Below are 14877 nucleotides of genomic sequence, written 5' to 3' on the forward strand. Positions count from 1 at the left end.
ATTTGAACGGGGTGAAATTACAAGCATTTTTTATCCATTGATCGATCGATCGATTGATTGATTTCCTCATTCGTTCATTTCTTTATTTTTGTTTATCGATTTGTTCGTTTGTATGCCCAAGGAGCGTGGTGATAGGTGAAGTAAGCTCGAATCAAGTATGACAAGCAAGTTCAGCGTTAGCACTCCCATAGCAGAAAGGGCGACTTGACTCGGAGAGAGCCCGTGCACCCTGCCCTTTCTAGGTCCCCTGCTCAGGATCTCGCAGTCCTGAGTCCCTGGGAAAGTGAGCTGCTGGGTCTTTTTTTATTCCTTTGTACCTTTGTGGGCTTTCTCAATTTTCTCTAATGGGCACGGATTAATTCCGAGTCCTAAGGTAGGTGCAGTATCTATCAATATTCAAGGAACAGCCCTGGATGTGATGTTTTACTCCACAGTCACGATGCATTCTTCTGTGCTTCCACTGGAGGGCAGCAGAAGCACACCAAACGCAAATCCTCTTTGGTCTGCAGGTGAACACTGCTGCTAAGAGCTCAGTTCTTTTGCCATGTTCCTTACTGAAAAGATTCGTCATGACTTGTGCTTTTCCGATCCATTGACTATATACTCGCTGCAGGAATTGATATATAGGAGAAAACACAAGTCCCCTGGAGACACGCTCTGCCGATCCAAGCAAGGTTGACGAACTGGCGTTTATCTTCAGGTTTCGGCGTATGTGATGGATAGAGGCATGCACACATTTGGAAATGAAATGTGCCCCCCGCGCAATCGTTTTATCTCCTGCCCTTTCAACTCAAATGTCTCTGGAGCCCTTTTCCGTTTCTCTAATTTTTTATTTTTTTTTGTTTTTGATGTATGTTTTCGAAAGGTTGCCTCGTGTTCCAGCCGGTGGACGCATTGGAACGCGCCTAAGGCATTGCCACGTGGCCATTTAGGCTGTCTTCACCGGCTTTCCACGATCGAAAGTGTCCTGTGCATAAAAAGTGAGACAGTCACGCAAGTGGTCCTCCCTCAGATCTGATCCAGGTGAGTGTTTTTGCCATCGTCGCTTCTTAAGTTTTCAAGCCGGAAGAGGTGGCAGGCCGGTTGCAAGGTCTCTCTACGGAACGAACATCTCTCCTTTGATCCCTAACTCCCCATGACCTAAAGTTGGTTTTCAGGTTTCCTACCCTTGATCTCAGTCTTTCCTTCAGAAGGTGGTTCCATGGACACTATAGTCTTGCTCGAGTTTTGAAATTCTCCCCATCAAGGTTGTTTCCGGTGCATATGCTTTATTCGCTTTATTTCGATTTCTAGATTGACCCGTGTGGATATAGACCTAGTTAATTTTACATGCTCTGTTACGATTTCTTTCTACATGAAAATGATTCACACACTTGCTATCGCTCAGCATTTCAGTTGGTTTGTCAACACCGAGAATCACGGGTCTTTTGTTGGGGCCTGTCCCCTTCGGCTTGTCTAGGGCCTCAGCCACCATTCGAATTTCTTGTCTCCTGGACTCGTTGGAAAGGATCCCTGCCCATAATTTCCACCTGCGTCTTCTCCTTCTGTCCTCCTCCTCGTCCTCTTCCTCCTCCTCCTCCTCCTCCTCCTCTTCCTCCTCCTCCTCCTCCTCCTTGAAAACAGACGAATGAACTTCACTAGTTGAGAATGCCCAAGAATGGTAATGAGGACGGTTCTGTCCTGCATTTGGGAAGGGGTTTGATGGTTCCCAGTTTCCGGTGACGAGGAGGGAGTCTGCCTGGTGCGAGTAGGTGTGAGCTGGGGAGCAGAGGACGCCGGGACGCCGAGAAGCCGCGGTCCCGGGCCGGTGGGAGGAGCTTCGTCCCCGTGCCAGCTGACCCGCCGACGGACCGCAGTGTGAGGGGCGCTCGGGCCAGGTCGCTCGGCCCAGAAGGGCTCCACTCGGAGTCGGAAAGAGCTGGCTTGCAATCGTGCCGCTGCGGCTTCCGAGTGCTGGGACCTGTGGCCAAATGGTACCTGCAGCTCGGCCTCAAATCCCTCGCTAAGAGCGGGATGAGCTGGCGGGGCTGTGGCGGAGTGAGATGAGGCGTGTGTGCTGGGGGCCGGTGCCGGCCCACGGGAAGATCTCGGTCCGTGGCGCCCGCTCACGGCTGTGATGAAAACGTGCACGGGGTGCGGGCCGCCTGGGGCCTGGCCCAGCGTCCGACCCTGAGCACGGGGAGCGGGGAGCGGGGAGCGGGGAGCCGTTGTTGGAGGAGCCGAGATGCCCGGGTCGGGGTGACCGGACCTCGGCGAAGGGGCGTCAGTGGCGAGCAGCGCCGGCGCAGACGGCGTGTCGGGGCCGCAGGCCGGCTGGCAGGAGCGCGCCGCGCGCGGATGGCTTGGCTGTGGTTTCCGCTAGAGGCGTGAGGATGCGTGGAGCACGGAGAGCGCGGTCGGCCTTCGCCAACGACCTCGTGTGTGTTTGGACTCTGAGAAAAATGGCCTCGTGCCGCTTCATCCGCGTCACCACGGTGACCAGCTGAACGGGATCCCTTTATTCGGTCACCCGTGTCCTGAAGCAGTGCCTGTCAGTGCGGATCTGGGCCCCAGTGGTCAGTGGGAGATGCCTGGGGACACTTGGGCTTGGCCCGAACACAGGGTGCTGCTGGCTTCTGATGGGCAGAGGCCGTTAACGGCAGCCGTTAACGGGGATGCCGTTAACGGCCTGAGCCGCGCGCCACAGCCCCGCACGGCGCGTCGACCGGGCCCGAGTGTCGCCGGCGTGAGGTCGAGTATCCCGGGATGGAAGAGTCGTTTCTCGCCAAACGACTGTGTGCCCGCCTCGGGAACGGGAGCAGGTCAGGGCGAGGACGACGCGGTCCCCGGCGTCCAGCGTCCAGTGTCGGGGGAAGCCAGTTGAGATGAGCCACCGGGTTCAGCTTGGTGATGGCCGTCCGGGGCAGATCTGGCTGGGGAAGTCGCAAGGAGAGGGTCCCCGCTGGTTCGCGGGGGCCCCGAGGGGTCTCCGGGGAGAGGGCGTGTCCAGCCCCTGGGGAAAGGGCGGAACCGTTAGCCAGGGCAGGGGCGAGGGCAGCCAGCCCTGGGAAAGGTTTCTGGGCCTGGAAGCGGCTCAGGCCATGGCCCCGCCCCGTCGTCCACTTCCCCCGCCTCCAGGCCTCTTTAGGCCACACCCTCCGGCCGCCCATTGTTTGGCTCAGCTGTATGAAGTTTCCTTTCTGACGTGATCAGCATCCAGACCCTGAAGGGAACAGGTTAACAATTTTGTGTCCTATGGAACAGTGAGAAAGGCCTGCACGGCCAAAGGAAGACGAAACAAATCCAACAAGAGCACTGCCACCCAAACCAAATCAAATCGAACCCAACCCAAAAGATGAGAAACAGAGGTAAAGGGTTAGAAAGTGATCATTGAGGCGGATATTGGCAACAGACACGAGAAAGGTCTCACGTACCCGATTCTGGCAGAGCGGAAAATCCAAATGCAAAAATTAAGAATCGAACGGTTAAACAGGCAATCGAAAATGAGGACGTCCACAGAGGGGTACGAGGAAACACACACGACTAGCAGACAGGAAGAAGATGTGGAACCTTACTCAGAATCAAAGAAATGCAAACCGAAACGGTCACGGCCGATCATTTTCTACCTTACAAGTTGCCCAGCGTGAAAAGAAAGTGATCGCTGACAGCCGCTAGTGTGCAGGATCGGATCGCGGATGGGAAACGTGTCCTCGTGCGTTGGTTGCCAAACATGAAGTGCTACAACTTTCCGAAGGACAAGTCGACACTATCTGCTAGATCTATACATCCTGCAGCCGCTGAGCAGAACGCTGTTTGGGATCTGCACGGTAGAAATATTCATCTAATTTCGCCAAGATATGGACTCAGATACAGATGCAGAGATATGTTACATCGTGTAGAACAGGTGTTCGTGGCAACATGTTTTTAGCATCGCCAAAGAAAAACGATAAAAAGAGAAAGAGGAAAGAGAAAAGAAACCGAGATCCACAAATCGGAGCCCAAACCTGAAGCGACCCAAGGATTTGAACGGGGTGAAATTACAAGCATTTTTTATCCATTGATCGATCGATCGATCGATCGATTGATTTCCTCATTCGTTCATTTCTTTATTTTTGTTTATCGATTTGTTCGTTTGTATGCCCAAGGAGCGTGGTGATAGGTGAAGTAAGCTCGAATCAAGTATGACAAGCACGTTCAGCGTTAGCACTCCAATAGCAGAAAGGGCGACTTGACTCGGAGAGAGCCCGTGCACCCTGCCCTTTCTAGGTCCCCTGCTCAGGATCTCGCAGTCCTGAGTCCCTGGGAAAGTGAGCTGCTGGGTCTTTTTTTATTCCTTTGTACCTTTGTGGGCTTTCTCAATTTTCTCTAATGAGCACGGATTAATTCTGAGTCCTAAGGTAGGTGCAGTATCTATCAATATTCAAGGAACAGCCCTGGATGTGATGTTTTACTCCACAGTCACGATGCATTCTTCTGTGCTTCCACTGGAGGGCAGCAGAAGCACACCAAACGCAAATCCTCTTTGGTCTGCAGGTGAACACTGCTGCTAAGAGCTCAGTTCTTTTGCCATGTTCCTTACTGAAAAGATTCGTCATGACTTGTGCTTTTCCGATCCATTGACTATATACTCGCTGCAGGAATTGATATATAGGAGAAAACACAAGTCCCCTGGAGACACGCTCTGCCGATCCAAGCAAGGTTGACGAAATGGCGTTTATCTTCAGGTTTCGGCGTATGTGATGGATAGAGGCATGCACACATTTGGAAATGAAATGTGCCCCCTGCGCAATCGTTTTATCACCTGCCCTTTCAACTCAGATGTCTCTGGAGCCTTTTTCCGTTTCTCTAATTTTTAATTTTTTTTTGTTTTTGATGTATGTTTTCGAAAGGTTGCCTCGTGTTCCAGCCGGTGGACGCATTGGAACGCGCCTAAGGCATTGCCACGTGGCCATTTAGGCTGTCTTCACTGGCTTTCCACGATCGAAAGTGTCCTGTGCATAAAAAGTGAGACGGTCACGCAAGCGGTCCTCCCTCACATCTGATCCAGGTGAGTGTTTTTGCCATCGTCGCTTCGTAAGTTTTCAAGCCGGAAGAGGTGGCAGGCCGGTTGCAAGGTCTCTCTACGGAACGAACATCTCTCCTTTGATCCCTAACTCCCCATGACCTAAAGTTGGTTTTCAGGTTTCCTACCCTTGATCTCAGTCTTTCCTTCAGAAGGTGGTTCCATGGACACTATAGTCTTGCTCGAGTTTTGAAATTCTCCCCATCAAGGTAGTTTCCGGTGCATATGCTTTATTCGCTTTATTTCGATTTCTAGATTGACCCGTGTGGATATAGACCTAGTTAATTTTACATGCTCTGTTACGATTTCTTTCTACATGAAAATGATTCACACACTTGCTATCGCTCAGCATTTCAGTTGGTTTGTCAACACCGAGAATCACGGGTCTTTTGTTGGGGCCTGTCCCCTTCGGCTTGTCTAGGGCCTCAGCCACCATTCGAATTTCTTGTCTCCTGGACTCGTTGGAAAGGATCCCTGCCCATAATTTCCACCTGCGTCTTCTCCTTCTGTCCTCCTCCTCGTCCTCTTCCTCCTCCTCCTCCTCCTCCTCCTCCTCCTCCTCTTCCTCCTCCTCCTCCTCCTCCTTGAAAACAGACGAATGAACTTCACTAGTTGAGAATGCCCAAGAATGGTAATGAGGACGGTTCTGTCCTGCATTTGGGAAGGGGTTTGATGGTTCCCAGTTTCCGGTGACGAGGAGGGAGTCTGCCTGGTGCGAGTAGGTGTGAGCGGGGGAGCAGAGGACGCCGGGACGCCGAGAAGGCGCGGTCCCGGGCCGGTGGGAGGAGCTTCGTCCCCGTGCCAGCTGACCCGCCGACGGACCGCAGTGTGAGGGGCGCTCGGGCCAGGTCGCTCGGCCCAGAAGGGCTCCACTCGGAGTCGGAAAGAGCTGGCTTGCAATCGTGCCGCTGCGGCTTCCGAGTGCTGGGACCTGTGGCCAAATGGTACCTGCGGCTCGGCCTCAGATCCCTCGCTAAGAGCGGGATGAGCTGGCGGGGCTGTGGCGGAGTGAGATGAGGCGTGTGTGCTGGGGGCCGGTGCCGGCCCACGGGAAGATCTCGGTCCGTGGCGCCCGCTCACGGCTGTGATGAAAACGTGCACGGGGTGCGGGCCGCCTGGGGCCTGGCCCAGCGTCCGACCCTGAGCACGGGGAGCGGGGAGCGGGGAGCGGGGAGCGGGGAGCCGGTGTTGGAGGAGCCGAGATGCCCAGATGCCCGGGTCGGGGTGACCGGACCTCGGCGAAGGGGCGTCAGTGGCGAGCAGCGCCGGCGCAGACGGCGTGTCGGGGCCGCAGGCCGGCTGGCAGGAGCGCGCCGCGCGCGGATGGCTTGGCTGTGGTTTCCGCTAGAGGCGTGAGGATGCGTGGAGCACGGAGAGCGCGGTCGGCCTTCGCCAACGACCTCGTGTGTGTTTGGACTCTGAGAAAAATGGCCTCGTGCCGCTTCATCCGCGTCACCACGGTGACCAGCTGAACGGGATCCCTTTATTCGGTCACCCGTGTCCTGAAGCAGTGCCTGTCAGTGCGGATCTGGGCCCCAGTGGTCAGTGGGAGATGCCTGGGGACACTTGGGCTTGGCCCGAACACAGGGTGCTGCTGGCTTCTGATGGGCAGAGGCCGTTAACGGCAGCCGTTAACGGGGATGCCGTTAACGGCCTGCGCCGCGCGCCACAGCCCCGCACGGCGCGTCGACCGGGCCCGAGTGTCGCCGGCGTGAGGTCGAGTATCCCGGGATGGAAGAGTCGTTTCTCGCCAAACGACTGTGTGCCCGCCTCGGGAACGGGAGCAGGTCAGGGCGAGGACGACGCGGTCCCCGGCGTCCAGCGGCCAGTGTCGGGGGAAGCCAGTTGAGATGAGCCACCGGGTTCAGCTTGGTGATGGCCGTCCGGGGCAGATCGGGCCGGGGAAGTCGCATGGAGAGGGTCCCCGCTAGTTCGCGGGGGCCCGAGGGGTCTCCGGGGAGAGGGCGTGTCCAGCCGCTGGGGAAAGGGCGGAACCGTTAGCCAGGGAAGGGGCGAGGGCAGCCAGCCCTGGGAAAGGTTTCTGGGCCTGGAGGCGGCTCAGGCCATGGCCCCGCCCCGTCGTCCACTTCCCCCGCCTCCAGGCCTCTTTAGGCCACACCCTCCGGCCGCCCATTGTTTGGCTCAGCTGTATGAAGTTTCCTTTCCGACGTGATCAGCATCCAGACCCTGAAGGGAACAGGTTAACAATTTTGTGTCCTATGGAACAGTGAGAAAGGCCTGCACGGCCAAAGGAAGACGAAACAAATCCAAACAAGAGCACTGCCACCCAAGCCAAATCAAATCGAACCCAACCCAAAAGATGAGAAACAGAGGTAAAGGGTTAGAAAGTGATCATTGAGGCGGATATTGGCAACAGACACGAGAAAGGTCTCACGTACCCGATTCTGGCAGAGCGGAAAATCCAAATGCAAAAATTAAGAATCGAACGGTTAAACAGGCAATCGAAAATGAGGACGTCCACAGAGGGGTACGAGGAAACACACACGACTAGCAGACAGGAAGAAGATGTGGAACCTTACTCAGAATCAAAGAAATGCAAACCGAAAGGGTCACGGCCGATCATTTTCTACCTTACAAGTTGCCCAGCGTGAAAAGAAAGTGATCGCTGACAGCCGCTAGTGTGCAGGATCGGATCGCGGATGGGAAACGTGTCCTCGTGCGTTGGTTGCCAAACATGAAGTGCTACAACTTTCCGAAGGACAAGTCGACACTATCTACTAGATCTATCCATCCTGCAGCCGCTGAGCAGAACGCTGTTTGGGATCTGCACGGTAGAAATATTCATCTAATTTCGCCAAGATATGGACTCAGATACAGATGCAGAGATATGTTACATCGTGTAGAACAGGTGTTCGTGGCAACATGTTTTTAGCATCGCCAAAGAAAAACGATAAAAAGAGAAAGAGGAAAGAGAAAAGAAACCGAGATCCACAAATCAGAGCCCAAACCTGAAGCGACCCAAGGATTTGAACGGGGTGAAATTACAAGCATTTTTTATCCATTGATCGATCGATCGATTGATTGATTTCCTCATTCGTTCATTTCTTTATTTTTGTTTATCGATTTGTTCGTTTGTATGCCCAAGGAGAGTGGTGATAGGTGAAGTAAGCTCGAATCAAGTATGACAAGCAAGTTCAGCGTTAGCACTCCCATAGCAGAAAGGGCGACTTGACTCGGAGAGAGCCCGTGCACCCTGCCCTTTCTAGGTCCCCTGCTCAGGATCTCGCAGTCCTGAGTCCCTGGGAAAGTGAGCTGCTGGGTCTTTTTTTATTCCTTTGTACCTTTGTGGGCTTTCTCAATTTTCTCTAATGGGCACGGATTAATTCCGAGTCCTAAGGTAGGTGCAGTATCTATCAATATTCAAGGAACAGCCCTGGATGTGATGTTTTACTCCACAGTCACGATGCATTCTTCTGTGCTTCCACTGGAGGGCAGCAGAAGCACACCAAACGCAAATCCTCTTTGGTCTGCAGGTGAACACTGCTGCTAAGAGCTCAGTTCTTTTGCCATGTTCCTTACTGAAAAGATTCGTCATGACTTGTGCTTTTCCGATCCATTGACTATATACTCGCTGCAGGAATTGATATATAGGAGAAAACACAAGTCCCCTGGAGACACGCTCTGCCGATCCAAGCAAGGTTGACGAAATGGCGTTTATCTTCAGGTTTCGGCGTATGTGATGGATAGAGGCATGCACACATTTGGAAATGAAATGTGCCCCCTGCGCAATCGTTTTATCACCTGCCCTTTCAACTCAGATGTCTCTGGAGCCTTTTTCCGTTTCTCTAATTTTTAATTTTTTTTTGTTTTTGATGTATGTTTTCGAAAGGTTGCCTCGTGTTCCAGCCGGTGGACGCATTGGAACGCGCCTAAGGCATTGCCACGTGGCCATTTAGGCTGTCTTCACCGGCTTTCCACGATCGAAAGTGTCCTGTGCATAAAAAGTGAGACAGTCACGCAAGTGGTCCTCCCTCAGATCTGATCCAGGTGAGTGTTTTTGCCATCGTTGCTTCGTAAGTTTTCAAGCCGGAAGAGGTGGCAGGCCGGTTGCAAGGTCTCTCTACGGAACGAACATCTCTCCTTTGATCCCTAACTCCCCATGACCTAAAGTTGGTTTTCAGGTTTCCTACCCTTGATCTCAGTCTTTCCTTCAGAAGGTGGTTCCATGGACACTATAGTCTTGCTCGAGTTTTGAAATTCTCCCCATCAAGGTTGTTTCCGGTGCATATGCTTTATTCGCTTTATTTCGATTTCTAGATTGACCCGTGTGGATATAGACCTAGTTAATTTTACATGCTCTGTTACGATTTCTTTCTACATGAAAATGATTCACACACTTGCTATCGCTCAGCATTTCAGTTGGTTTGTCAACACCGAGAATCACGGGTCTTTTGTTGGGGCCTGTCCCCTTCGGCTTGTCTAGGGCCTCAGCCACCATTCGAATTTCTTGTCTCCTGGACTCGTTGGAAAGGATCCCTGCCCATAATTTCCACCTGCGTCTTCTCCTTCTGTCCTCCTCCTCGTCCTCGTCCTCGTCCTCCTCCTCCTCCTCCTCCTCTTCCTCCTCCTCCTCCTCCTCCTTGAAAACAGACGAATGAACTTCACTAGTTGAGAATGCCCAAGAATGGTAATGAGGACGGTTCTGTCCTGCATTTGGGAAGGGGTTTGATGGTTCCCAGTTTCCGGTGACGAGGAGGGAGTCTGCCTGGTGCGAGTAGGTGTGAGCAGGGGAGCAGAGGACGCCGGGACGCCGAGAAGCCGCGGTCCCGGGCCGGTGGGAGGAGCTTCGTCCCCGTGCCAGCTGACCCGCCGACGGACCGCAGTGTGAGGGGCGCTCGGGCCAGGTCGCTCGGCCCAGAAGGGCTCCACTCGGAGTCGGAAAGAGCTGGCTTGCAATCGTGCCGCTGCGGCTTCCGAGTGCTGGGACCTGTGGCCAAATGGTACCTGCGGCTCGGCCTCAGATCCCTCGCTAAGAGCGGGATGAGCTGGCGGGGCTGTGGCGGAGTGAGATGAGGCGTGTGTGCTGGGGGCCGGTGCCGGCCCACGGGAAGATCTCGGTCCGTGGCGCCCGCTCACGGCTGTGATGAAAACGTGCACGGGGTGCGGGCCGCCTGGGGCCTGGCCCAGCGTCCGACCCTGAGCACGGGGAGCGGGGAGCGGGGAGCGGGGAGCGGGGAGCGGGGAGCCGGTGTTGGAGGAGCCGAGATGCCCGGGTCGGGGTGACCGGACCTCGGCGAAGGGGCGTCAGTGGCGAGCAGCGCCGGCGCAGACGGCGTGTCGGGGCCGCAGGCCGGCTGGCAGGAGCGCGCCGCGCGCGGATGGCTTGGCTGTGGTTTCCGCTAGAGGCGTGAGGATGCGTGGAGCACGGAGAGCGCGGTCGGCCTTCGCCAACGACCTCGTGTGTGTTTGGACTCTGAGAAAAATGGCCTCGTGCCGCTTCATCCGCGTCACCACGGTGACCAGCTGAACGGGATCCCTTTATTCGGTCACTCGTGTCCTGAAGCAGTGCCTGTCAGTGCGGATCTGGGCCGCAGTTGTCAGTGGGAGATGCCTGGGGACACTTGGGCTTGGCCCGAACACCGGGTGCTGCTGGCTTCTGATGGGCAGAGGCCGTTAACGGCAGCCGTTAACGGGGATGCCGTTAACGGCCTGCGCCGCGCGCCACAGCCCCGCACGGCGCGTCGACCGGGCCCGAGTGTCGCCGGCGTGAGGTCGAGTATCCCGGGATGGAAGAGTCGTTTCTCGCCAAACGACTGTGTGCCCGCCTCGGGAACGGGAGCAGGTCAGGGCGAGGACGACGCGGTCCCCGGCGTCCAGCGGCCAGTGTCGGGGGAAGCCAGTTGAGAAGAGCCACCGGGTTCAGCTTGGTGATCGCCGTCCGGGGCAGATCGGGCTGGGGAAGTCGCAAGGAGAGGGTCCCCGCTGGTTCGCGGGGGCCCCGAGGGGTCTCCGGGGAGAGGGCGTGTCCAGCCCCTGGGGAAAGGGCGGAACCGTTAGCCAGGGCAGGGGCGAGGGCAGCCAGCCCTGGGAAAGGTTTCTGGGCCTGGAAGCGGCTCAGGCCATGGCCCCGCCCCGTCGTCCACTTCCCCCGCCTCCAGGCCTCTTTAGGCCACACCCTCCGGCCGCCCATTGTTTGGCTCAGCTGTATGAAGTTTCCTTTCTGACGTGATCAGCATCCAGACCCTGAAGGGAACAAGTTAACAATTTTGTGTCCTATGGAACAGTGAGAAAGGCCTGCTCGGCCAAAGGAAGACGAAACAAATCCAAACCAGAGCACTGCCACCCAAACCAAATCAAATCGAACCCAACCCAAAAGATGAGAAACAGAGGTAAAGGGTTAGAAAGTGATCATTGAGGCGGATATTGGCAACAGACACGAGAAAGGTCTCACGTACCCGATTCTGGCAGAGCGGAAAATCCAAATGCAAAAATTAAGAATCGAACGGTTAAACAGGCAATCGAAAATGAGGACGTCCACAGAGGGGTACGAGGAAACACACACGACTAGCAGACAGGAAGAAGATGTGGAACCTTACTCAGAATCAAAGAAATGCAAACCGAAAGGGTCACGGCCGATCATTTTCTACCTTACAAGTTGCCCAGCGTGAAAAGAAAGTGATCGCTGACAGCCGCTAGTGTGCAGGATCGGATCGCGGATGGGAAACGTGTCCTCGTGCGTTGGTTGCCAAACATGAAGTGCTACAACTTTCCGAAGGACAAGTCGACACTATCTACTAGATCTATCCATCCTGCAGCCGCTGAGCAGAACGCTGTTTGGGATCTGCACGGTAGAAATATTCATCTAATTTCGCCAAGATATGGACTCAGATACAGATGCAGAGATATGTTACATCGTGTAGAACAGGTGTTCGTGGCAACATGTTTTTAGCATCGCCAAAGAAAAACGATAAAAAGAGAAAGAGGAAAGAGAAAAGAAACCGAGATCCACAAATCAGAGCCCAAACCTGAAGCGACCCAAGGATTTGAACGGGGTGAAATTACAAGCATTTTTTATCCATTGATCGATCGATCGATCGATCGATTGATTTCCTCATTCGTTCATTTCTTTATTTTTGTTTATCGATTTGTTCGTTTGTATGCCCAAGGAGCGTGGTGATAGGTGAAGTAAGCTCGAATCAAGTATGACAAGCACGTTCGGCGTTAGCACTCCAATAGCAGAAAGGGCGACTTGACTCGGAGAGAGCCCGTGCACCCTGCCCTTTCTAGGTCCCCTGCTCAGGATCTCGCAGTCCTGAGTCCCTGGGAAAGTGAGCTGCTGGGTCTTTTTTTATTCCTTTGTACCTTTGTGGGCTTTCTCAATTTTCTCTAATGGGCACGGATTAATTCTGAGTCCTAAGGTAGGTGCAGTATCTATCAATATTCAAGGAACAGCCCTGGATGTGATGTTTTACTCCACAGTCACGATGCATTCTTCTGTGCTTCCACTGGAGGGCAGCAGAAGCGCACCAAACGCAAATCCCCTTTGGTCTGCAGGTGAACACTGCTGCTAAGAGCTCAGTTCTTTTGCCATGTTCCTTACTGAAAAGATTCGTCATGACTTGTGCTTTTCCGATCCATTGACTATATACTCGCTGCAGGAATTGATATATAGGAGAAAACACAAGTCCCCTGGAGACACGCTCTGCCGATCCAAGCAAGGTTGACGAACTGGCGTTTATCTTCAGGTTTCGGCGTATGTGATGGATAGAGGCATGCACACATTTGGAAATGAAATGTGCCCCCCGCGCAATCGTTTTATCTCCTGCCCTTTCAACTCAAATGTCTCTGGAGCCCTTTTCCGTTTCTCTAATTTTTTATTTTTTTTTGTTTTTGATGTATGTTTTCGAAAGGTTGCCTCGTGTTCCAGCCGGTGGACGCATTGGAACGCGCCTAAGGCATTGCCACGTGGCCATTTAGGCTGTCTTCACCGGCTTTCCACGATCGAAAAAGTGTCCTGTGCATAAAAAGTGAGACAGTCACGCAAGTGGTCCTCCCTCAGATCTGATCCAGGTGAGTGTTTTTGCCATCGTCGCTTCTTAAGTTTTCAAGCCGGAAGAGGTGGCAGGCCGGTTGCAAGGTCTCTCTACGGAACGAACATCTCTCCTTTGATCCCTAACTCCCCATGACCTAAAGTTGGTTTTCAGGTTTCCTACCCTTGATCTCAGTCTTTCCTTCAGAAGGTGGTTCCATGGACACTATAGTCTTGCTCGAGTTTTGAAATTCTCCCCATCAAGGTTGTTTCCGGTGCATATGCTTTATTCGCTTTATTTCGATTTCTAGATTGACCCGTGTGGATATAGACCTAGTTAATTTTACATGCTCTGTTACGATTTCTTTCTACATGAAAATGATTCACACACTTGCTATCGCTCAGCATTTCAGTTGGTTTGTCAACACCGAGAATCACGGGTCTTTTGTTGGGGCCTGTCCCCTTCGGCTTGTCTAGGGCCTCAGCCACCATTCGAATTTCTTGTCTACCTGGACTCGTTGGAAAGGATCCCTGCCCATAATTTCCACCTGCGTCTTCTCCTTCTGTCCTCCTCCTCGTCCTCTTCCTCCTCCTCCTCCTCCTCCTCCTCCTCCTTGAAAACAGACGAATGAACTTCACTAGTTGAGAATGCCCAAGAATGGTAATGAGGACGGTTCTGTCCTGCATTTGGGAAGGGGTTTGATGGTTCCCAGTTTCCGGTGACGAGGAGGGAGTCTGCCTGGTGCGAGTAGGTGTGAGCGGGGGAGCAGAGGACGCCGGGACGCCGAGAAGCCGCGGTCCCGGGCCGGTGGGAGGAGCTTCGTCCCTGTGCCAGCTGACCCGCCGACGGACCGCAGTGTGAGGGGCGCTCGGGCCAGGTCGCTCGGCCCAGAAGGGCTCCACTCGGAGTCGGAAAGAGCTGGCTTGCAATCGTGCCGCTGCGGCTTCCGAGTGCTGGGACCTGTGGCCAAATGGTACCTGCGGCTCGGCCTCAGATCCCTCGCTAAGAGCGGGATGAGCTGGCGGGGCTGTGGCGGAGTGAGATGAGGCGTGTGTGCTGGGGGCCGGTGCCGGCCCACGGGAAGATCTCGGTCCGTGGCGCCGGCTCACGGCTGTGATGAAAACGTGCACGGGGTGCGGGCCGCCTGGGGCCTGGCCCAGCGTCCGACCCTGAGCACGGGGAGCGGGGAGCGGGGAGCCGGTGTTGGAGGAGCCGAGATGCCCGGGTCGGGGTGACCGGACCTCGGCGAAGGGGCGTCAGTGGCGAGCAGCGCCGGCGCAGACGGCGTGTCGGGGCCGCAGGCCGGCTGGCAGGAGCGCGCCGCGCGCGGATGGCTTGGCTGTGGTTTCCGCTAGAGGCGTGAGGATGCGTGGAGCACGGAGAGCGCGGTCGGCCTTCGCCAACGACCTCGTGTGTGTTTGGACTCTGAGAAAAATGGCCTCGTGCCGCTTCATCCGCGTCACCACGGTGACCAGCTGAACGGGATCCCTTTATTCGGTCACCCGTGTCCTGAAGCAGTGCCTGTCAGTGCGGATCTGGGCCCCAGTGGTCAGTGGGAGATGCCTGGGGACACTTGGGCTTGGCCCGAGCACAGGGTGCTGCTGGCTTCTGATGGGCAGAGGCCGTTAACGGCAGCCGTTAACGGGGATGCCGTTAACGGCCTGCGCCGCGCGCCACAGCCCCGCACGGCGCGTCGACCGGGCCCGAGTGTCGCCGGCGTGAGGTCGAGTATCCCGGGATGGAAGAGTCGTTTCTCGCCAAACGACTGTGTGCCCGCCTCGGGAACGGGAGCAGGTCAGGGCGAGGACGACGCGGTCCCCGGCGTCCAGCGGCCAGTGTCGGGGG

General features: G+C 55.0%; 1 long non-coding RNA gene across 1 annotated transcript; it reads left to right on the plus strand.

Moving 5' to 3' along the window:
* Positions 1 to 869: 869 nt before the first annotated feature.
* On the plus strand, positions 870 to 12993 carry LOC111735692. Its single transcript, XR_002778923.1, has 4 exons — positions 870 to 1023; positions 4869 to 5026; positions 8892 to 9049; positions 12913 to 12993. It is a non-coding gene; the product is annotated as an uncharacterized LOC111735692 (long non-coding RNA).
* The last annotated feature ends 1884 nt before the right edge of the window (positions 12994 to 14877 follow it).

The sequence above is a fragment of the Pteropus vampyrus genome, unplaced genomic scaffold, assembly GCF_000151845.1.
Source record: "Pteropus vampyrus isolate Shadow unplaced genomic scaffold, Pvam_2.0 Scaffold1000005444, whole genome shotgun sequence".
NCBI lineage: Eukaryota > Metazoa > Chordata > Mammalia > Chiroptera > Pteropodidae > Pteropus > Pteropus vampyrus.